Genomic DNA, 9,184 nt, shown 5'->3' with positions numbered 1-9,184 from the left:
AGAGTGCAGAAAGTTGTTTTTCACATGGCTAATTGATGCAATAATTCCAGCATGAAGTCTTGTTACTGATGAGTATATCCAACACCTCTGAAAGCCCCCTGGGAAGCAGAGATAATGAACATCTTTGATAAGGCATTTTCTGCAGGCTTCCACAGCCCTCCTTAGCCCCTAACAACCTTCCTATACCATCAGCTGGCATCTGCCATTTACAGCTCCTGAAAATAGGAATAGCTTCCTTTCACCCTGTATCTGGGAGGCAGATAATGAGACGGGGAGACATACAGACACAAGAACCAGTGAGGACAACTAAGTCCAACATACTGTATTCTGCACCCAGCTTTGGCCCTGGGATTTTCAAGGAAGAGCCAGCTACAGACTGCATGGGAAAGGCCAGTGATATTAAAGCACTTGTCTCTGAAAAGACCTGGGAATGAGAAATGCCACACAGAAGAAGCTATAACTGTTGTCATTTGACTGTGGGCAGTTCCCTGTCAGCATCAAAGAGAGGTAGAGGATAAGGATGGAATGGATGAGGCTGGCGGAAAAATCACTAGGAACAGGAGAGAGGGCGCTACCTGGAGTGGGATTATGATAGGGCTACGGACAAATCTCTTATACCAAAAAAACAGTGAAGTCAATGAAAGAGCTCTTATTGTTGTCAGCGAGGTGAGGATTTCACAGAGGTCTGACCCTCCGCTCTATGTTGTCCAAAGTATAGGTCACAGCCTCATAAGGGAGGATGGCAAAGGAGCGATTTTTGCCTTTAAGCTCTTCAATATGCCACCATGGCTTTTATGACCCCTTTTTCTCTCATATGTGTGCCTTCTTCCCTAGGCTCTGCAGTGAGTTACCTGCAAAGGTCATTAGTACCTCTCCTGAAGCAGCAAATGTGGAGTCAAGGGGCAAAGAAACATTTGGGTTTCACAGGAACTCGACACAACATTCTAGAAACATCATCTCTGCTTCCTGGACAAGATTCAGGTAGGCACAGAGCTGAGCTGAGCTGGTCCTCACGTGGCTTTCCAAGCACGTGATGGCATAATCACTGACGATGTTTTAATTAGCACTCTGCAGCTCTCCAGATATGCCACAGTCCTCAGAGCTCTGAGTTGAGCACCACACTGAGGCTCCATGTGTTCATGGCCTGGGACCTGCTGCTGTGTGCAACCCTCCCCAAAGACACATGTGCCCTGCCAGCCCAGAGGGAAGAAGCACCAAAATCAATGAAGTTGTCTGGCTCTAGCAGAAGGTGGAGTTTGATGTCCTGTTATAAAAATCACAAAAAAAAATAACAGAGCCTAATCCTTGGACCTCACTGTCTGCTAAAATTAAGTAAATTTCCCACAGAAACAAAAGGAAATTTTATCAGAATAAACCTCCAGAATTTACTGGATTTACTTTGCTTAAGTAACCAAGGAGAATTTAAACTGATCATTTATTTTCCTGTGTAAAAATCCTATGAACTGTAATAGAGGAGACCCTGAAAGGCTTTTATCTTAATTACTGCAGAAAATTACAGAGAATTAGATCCTTTCTAATGGTTTTCTAAATCATCCTTTGGGATTTGATAGCAGGAATATAATTTGCTATTGAATTGTATAGGCTAGTGAAAAAACAATGCCTATAGAAAAGTGTTCACTATCTATTAATGTCTATAGAGTTTCTCTATTAAAGGTTTCTAAAAGCCTTTTATTTACAAATACTTCCAGGGGGGCTCTATTATGCTGTACACCTCTGTTTTTAATGCACACTCATTAGAGTAAGAAAAGCAAAAATAGGCAGCAGAGACCAGTGATCTGGTTTCTGTGAAAAAACGACAGCATGAAATCACAGGGGACCATCCTCATAACCCCATGAAAATGCATCACATATAGCCAAGAAAGGCAGAAAAAAGCAAAGGTTTTGATCCTGCATGGAGTTCCTGCTGGCAGACCCTTGTTCCCTCCTAAACTCTGCAGCTCTGGGGAGGCGCAAAGAGCTTTACTTTGGATTACAGCTTCATAGACTGACACTGTAAATTGATAATGGACTTTGATCACACCCTGGAAGCTTGCACGCAAGAAACTGTAAGTGCATGTGTAATGCAGCAATAACTGATCAATTCCTTGTTTACTTCCTTTAGCTGAGCAGTCTGGTCTTTCAACGGCAATTACAGAGCCCTCCTGAGCAGACTGTGCTGTACACAGCCTGTTTCTTTCTCCCCTAGCACTTGTCACACCGACAGATGGGGGGTCCCTGCACCGTGCTCTGCACCCTCACTTCCACCTCACAGACATCAACACTGTCACGTAACTATAAAGAGAACCAGGTCTTAGTCATGCAGTCATCTGCTACAGATCCAGCCTCACAGTTAACATCATGGTTATCTCTAATGATGGCAACTGGTTGTCCAGTTCCTGATGTAAATCCTCGAATTCCCTCCCAGCTCTGGGGAGTCTCCTCTACAGCTATCACTTCTCCTGCTTGTTGGGGGTGCTCATGGCACTCACTCCTCCAGGTCACATCCTACTGTTACAGTCTCCTTAATGACCCTGGTGCCACAGGGGATGGGGACTCTAGTGAGGAGGCAGTTTGCAATGGCATTTCTTCAGCAAAGGAGTGACAGTGGCAGGAGTGCTGTACCAAGGACTGAGTCCTGGTGCAAAGATATCTCCGGCGGCATCTGCCTCGCTTAATCTTCTGAGGAATTCTTGCATTCAGAGCACAGCGGGGTGCTGTCATGCACTTGGTTTATTTAGGGGTGATGCTCAGCTCTTCTTCCAAACTCCCTGGTCAACGGGCTTGAAGTAATGGCTATGCGATATCTGCATTGTGACTTTTCCATTTCTGATGGGCATTTCTGTTCCTTTTTCTGCCTAAGCTAATTGGCTTTGCTCTGTTGTTATAGATCTCTGAAGGAAAAGACCTTGCTGAGTGTAGTTGTGTGCTTTTCGATGGATTTGTTATTCCACCACCTGATGGGGACATGCTGAACCGTGCCTGACACTAGTGCTCTCTGCCACAGTTCCCCTGAGTTTCAGCAGTACAGCGAAGGTTGCCAGATGCAAGTGTTTGCAGAGCTGAGAACAACAGAAGTCACGGCAAATGTCTAGGCTTCTATCCGCATTCACCTCTTGCAAGATCACAGCAGGAAAAATAGAAGAAAGATAACAGCAGTGTCAGGATTTGCCTGTGTCTGCAAAAGAGCTGGGCAGGGAAGAGGAAACACAGTGACTTTGTGTGACTTTCTTCCCAGGTGACAACATGCCAAGCTTTCAGAACAGGAGTCACAGAGGGATTCTAGCACGAAAGAATGTTGTGGCTTTTTTGAGAAAAATTAGATTAGGAAAATGTCATAAAGGTCTTTCTGTGGCAGGTATCCCAACATTGCATGTGCATGCATTGAAAGTCCACATGACAAAAGGTGTTTGATAATCCCAGACTAAAGGATGTTTTTCATTTCCCAGGGGCCCAGATACATTTTGAGTATTTGTATGCTACCTACTAGCACAAAAATGTTATTCAACATTATTCAAAAATGTATTCGCTTAACAGTACATACAGATCATTCCAGCAAGCAGAAAACAGGAAGCCCAATACTGGAAGTAGAAAATACATTATTTTAGTTATTAGATTTATAAATTGAACTAAAGCTGGAAAAATCCGCTCATACACATTGTCAAGTCCTGGCTCACTAATATCTTTCTCTTTTGAAAATCACAATTCCCTTGATTTCCTATAACTTCCCCCCTCTCATTTCTTAAAAAATATATTTTGTTTGCAATTGTCTGTCTTGGCAGAAAAACAAACCCTTAGTTCAGGACACAAACTCTTACTCCTCATTATAGACCACTAAAACATTCCATCTGACAGACTTGCAGTCTGTCACAAGCATTACAGGACATTTTTTTTCGTTATAGATTGTTGCTGCCTTTTGTTTATCCATCTCTGGTCTTCTCTTCCTCAGATATGAACCGGTCTACCAGCCAGAGCTGTGCTGAATTCTGCTTCTCAGCAACAAAAAACAAAAACAGAACTAAACAAAACAAACAAAAAAATGCTCTTAAAAATATGGTTGCATTGGCCAGGGGATGTTCCTTTTGCCATCAGATGCAGAAAGGTTTTTAGTGAATTGAGACAGTTAAATACACTGCAGAGCTCCTGGATTTCGTTTTATGCTGTTGTATTTTTATAGAAAGACACTCAGAAAGCTCTTGGATCTTCATGTTAATGAAAGGAAAATTGATATAAAAGTCAGTGGTTTGACTATCAGTTACAGATGGGAATATTCTAACAGGAAACATAACGTGGGGGAAGGCAGAGGAAAGGGACTATTGGCTGTCAATACATGACCAAGGGACTCTGTTTTCTCTTTGTGTGGATGTTACCACAGTGAACTGAAGTATTTCCTGCAAACCTCCTTTTCCCCACTGCTTTATGATGACTTGTAAGAAGTGTATTCTCTAGGGACACATGAAAGGGTCTAGGGACTGGAGCCTTTCTTGTTTTCAAATTTGGAAAAATACCCATCTTCTACAACTACAACCACTATCTAGAAGCCTGGAGAACTCAAGTCACCTGTGAACTCAGTGTGGGATATTAGATAACAAATTATGCCAGGATTGGTACATTGTGAGTCTCCAAAGAATTAGCAGGCATGTCTTAATCACAAGGACAGTTGCCATTTAACAGAGACTGCATGAAAAATGCCACATTGAAATCTTCTAATGACCTGCAGAATGTGATGTGAGGTTTAAGCTGCTGCTGACAGTTACCTTGAGCAGGGGCTGTAATTGGTTCTTCTTACCCTCGATCTATACGTCACTGCAGGCACAGACCCCCTGGTAACTTTTCTAAGCTCCTGAAGAGGAAGAAAGTTGCTGAGTGAGGTCTCTGAGGACACAGTGAAATGAAACAGAAATGCTAACGACCAGTTCTTCATTATGTTTATATCTGGTTTCCAGTACAATAGGGCTCTGATTCTCATTTATGGCTTTTGATATTACTGTAACATAAGTAATTAGCTAGAAAGGAACAATAGCAATGAGTGCCCTCAAGCCATACATAATGCATGTAGATGTGTAAGGGAGTATGTCTTGCTGTGTGTATTCTCCAATCTGCCCCACCAGAATTTATTTATTATATACAGAACCAAACCCAAACACCAAAGCTTCATCTTCTCCATGAATGGGGGATTTGCACATAGATCATGTTCTGGACATATCCCTGTACCAGGGTATTAGTTCCAGTGCAGCACTACAATGCTCAGCACCGCTCAGATCTGAATCCAAATTTTACTACGTGAGATAATACCAATTTAAAAATAAAAATAATGACAGAAAATTAGCATAAGCCTGGGAAATGAGCAGCAGAAATATTTCCAAACATTGCTTACGGAAACCCTGAGACAACCCACTTACAGAATATGAAGTTCATCAGATCAGCTTCAATGGTGTCTGTGTACAATCTAATTACACTTAACAATGAGATAAACAGATCACCAATATATTTTCACAAAAAGAAAAAAAAGATACGAAGGAAAGAATAATGAATGATCTAGCTGTGGTCTTTCAATAGTTAGTGTCTGAAGCTGATTGAGAATCAGCTTACTTCAAAAGCCTTGGTGGATGTACCGGTCAGATATATTTCTAGCTTGGGATATGCACTAAGCATCTGCTATTATTTTAGAAAATGTATGGGTACTTTCAAGCTGGCTATGACAGATGCAATGCCATTGTTTGAGAGGGTTTTAATGAGCACAGCTCCACTGCCATGTGGATGGTTCAATGCTGTGTTCTGCTGACAGCGTGTAGGAGATCACGACTCTTCACAGGAGGAGGCATTTTTTTTTCAAATCTGGAGGAAAACTTTAAGTCTGTCAAGGAGACTACACACTCCTTTGTAAAACTGTCTCAAGATTGTGGTGTGTGCTGGATGATATTGGTCTATCATCATTCCTTGCACATGGAAATTGTGCCTGTAAATCACCCAGAAATTTATTTATAGACACAAACTTAGACAAAGTCTCTGGTGACTGCAGGGGGAACAAGGGCAGGCAGAGCTTCTCATGGTCTCTGGGAAACACCTGGGACATACCAGGTGTTTGGAGAGGGACAGACTTGAGTATAATCCACGCTGCTTTGGCTAGCAAATTTTGCACCTGGTACCACACATGTCCTCATGTGGAAACAGCTCAGGTGGTGAAATTAACAGCATCGATGGGCCAGAGTGGGATGGGGTTTCCTCAATAAATGAGGGAAGGCAAGAGGGAGCCCTGGATACAGAGCAGAAGCCAAGTTCCTTTCCAGCTCCAGATTTCAAAGTCTGGGAGTGCTCTGCTGTGGCTTTATGTTCACCACAGTTCCTTCAAGTCTTGCTTCTCTAAAGTAAACAACTTGAATAGCAGAGTCAGGGAGAGATCGTGAGTCCAAACTTAATCTGAAAGACTCTCTTTGTCTTGAGTCTGTGCTAAGTTTTGTCTTTGTTGATCCCAGCCTTGTGGAGCCTGAAGACTGCTACCTGTAAGTGCTGTTTTGAAGACATTTTTGGGGTGTGTGAAACAGAGGCAAAGATTCTGGCACCAGAATGAGGGGAAGCCCTGATGCTGAGAAACACAAAGAGTGCTTTGGTGATGTCATGGCATGCTGTGACATTTCAGTCCTGTCTGGGAGTCCAGAACCAGACTAAGGACTGCTAGTGGAGAGAAAGACCTGAAGAGCAGTGAAGCAACTGAAGCAAATAAGGATATCACCAGGGCAGCCTAGTCAAAGTGAGCTCCTGATAAATGTGAAAACAGTTTTGGTGCTACTCTGGGCTCCTTCCTCCTGGGTCTGTTGCAGATCTAGGAATTAAGGCCACACAGAGAAATTGTGCAAGGAGGAGAAAAGGGAAAAGAGGGAAATCTCTGCCTGGGTTCAGTTATTGGTGGGAAGAGCAGAGTTGAGTGCAGAGCCAGCGAAGGAGAGGTAGGAGGATGGGACAGCAGGATGCTTGGTCTGCCGCTGTGCAAATCCCTCCCTGTGGGCACCTCACTGCCCTGCATCGCTCTACTTATCCGCACAAACAGACTCCTGTTCTGTAGGTCAGGGCCAGGTTTCTGCAGCACAAGGCACAAAGTGCCCTCTAACAATTGCAATTGCAGCCACCAGATTGGAAAAATAGGGCACTTCCGCTCAATAATTTTGTTCCTGGTAAAGCCCCTTGCCACATAAAACTCTGAGCTACAGCTGCTTTAGTGCTTAGTACAGAAAGGGAAGATGTTTCTTGAGTCTTCTTTTAGACTCAGAAAATCTGAGTACAATTTCTATGAAATGAGGGATGAATCTAGCTCAGTCTGCATCATACTCTAATTACCAGCTGCAGCGAAATGTCCTAAGATGAGTATCTGAGGATCTATTTTATATCTGGATCTTGTTCCAGTTAATTCCCTCCATGACTTTGCAGCACCTAAATGAGATGCGCTAAGCACTGGGCCCTGGGTTGTGTGGTCTTGCTCCCTCGATATCCCAAGCCAGTTGCTCTTCATAACTACCGCAGAACAGTTTTGTCAGTCTTAGGATGGTGGTATTAATACTCACCTGTTATCCAGCAGTTTTTTGAGACAGCCTATTCAAGTGTGAAAAGCATTTTGAGGTCTCAGGTCATGCTACAGAAGTGAGAACAGTTATTTCTTCTCTTTTGCTTCATTTCTTTGCGGCCTGTTCTATTTCTAAATGCTGGGAGTGGCACTGGGCAGAAAAGAGGATATCTGTTCCGCAGGAGAAAAAGAGGAAGATGCTTTGAAGGGAAGAGAAAACACATGGGAGAAAGGAAGTGTGTGTGTGAGAGGGAGGGCACAGATTCCAGTGCAGGTGAGAAACAGTTCAGTAGCCAGGGTGTTCAATTCCTACCCCAAATAAGGAGAGTCTCCTCATTGTTAAGTCTTGAGCTCAGTTTGGTAGAGGTCATAGGTTCTTCCAAGGCTGCAAATAATGCCCACAAGAAGAGCTTTGAGGATGCTGCAGTATTTCCACAGAGTTCCATTTCAGAAAGAAAAAATATTCAGTAGAAAAAGTCCTGGCCAACCATACTTGCCATCTCATTCTCATTTATTTGCTCAAGTAATCCCCCGAGCTTGATTTACGTAGGACTTGAATTAACTGTGTATTTATTCAGAGATCTTAAATTGCACTGATGTGATGAGGTAAAATTGCAAGCTGATGCAGTTTCAAGGGTATTAACAAGCATATGACAGTGCAACCGATTCCACTTGTCACTGAGGGACCCAAGCCCATTCAAAAGTTTCCAGAGAAGGTGGTAAAAAAAGCTCCTTCTTTTGCAAGTGCAACTGCTTTTCATGAAGGAGAATTTCTCTCAGTGCTGGGGTGGGAGTTAAGGTGCCTGTCAGAGACTCTTGAAAAAAATTTAAACCACTTGCTTGATGCTGCTCTTGGTGAACAATGTTCATTTGAGCTCAGACCATAAGTGAAGCACAATCTTTGGGTCTGAACAATTTCTGAATAATGCATGGTGCCAGGAATATAACAAACTCCAGATGAGCAAGAAGTATGGAGCCCTTAACACCCTGATCTAACAGAATCTTTCTGCAGATATGAAGGAGAGTAAAACTTCAAGCAGAGGTGCCATTAAGAAAGGCAATCAAACTGAAATCTCCGTTGCTTCTGGCATTAGCTGTCTCTGAAGCGCTTTATGTTTCCAATAGGTGTGTGGTGAATTCAGGCAATCAAAGCTAGCAACGAAGCTGTTACTGAATGTGTTTCAAACATTTTAAATGAAGAGAGGGGAAAAAGGATAATGGAAGTCTGTGATTGATGTGGGTGGAGAGTCAGTGTGACCATTTGGAGACTCACGGAAAGCCAGAATCTGAGACAAAATGCTCCTGAAGGAACTATTGGAAGTCCCAGTCTTGAAATATGATGCAGCAGATTAAGATATACTTAGGAAAGAAAGCTACTCAGTGCATGAAGCCTATGGAGAACCTCAGGTTGAAAAAGATGAGGCAAGAATGTTGGGGGTGAACAACGTAGCTCATGTCAAAAGGTCCAGCTACTTTGACAAGGGGTGCTAGTGGGGCACACATCATAGCTGCTAGCAGTTTGCACCACACAGAACGGGAACAAGGATACCCACACAACTAGAAATGGTTATGGCAGGGACACGGGTCTTACAGGTGTTCAGAGATGGGCAGTGCGAAACAGAAGGTCTT

Source organism: Columba livia, chromosome 9 (assembly GCF_036013475.1).
Source record: "Columba livia isolate bColLiv1 breed racing homer chromosome 9, bColLiv1.pat.W.v2, whole genome shotgun sequence".
Lineage (NCBI taxonomy): Eukaryota > Metazoa > Chordata > Aves > Columbiformes > Columbidae > Columba > Columba livia.
Note: the sequence above shows the minus strand (reverse complement) of the source record.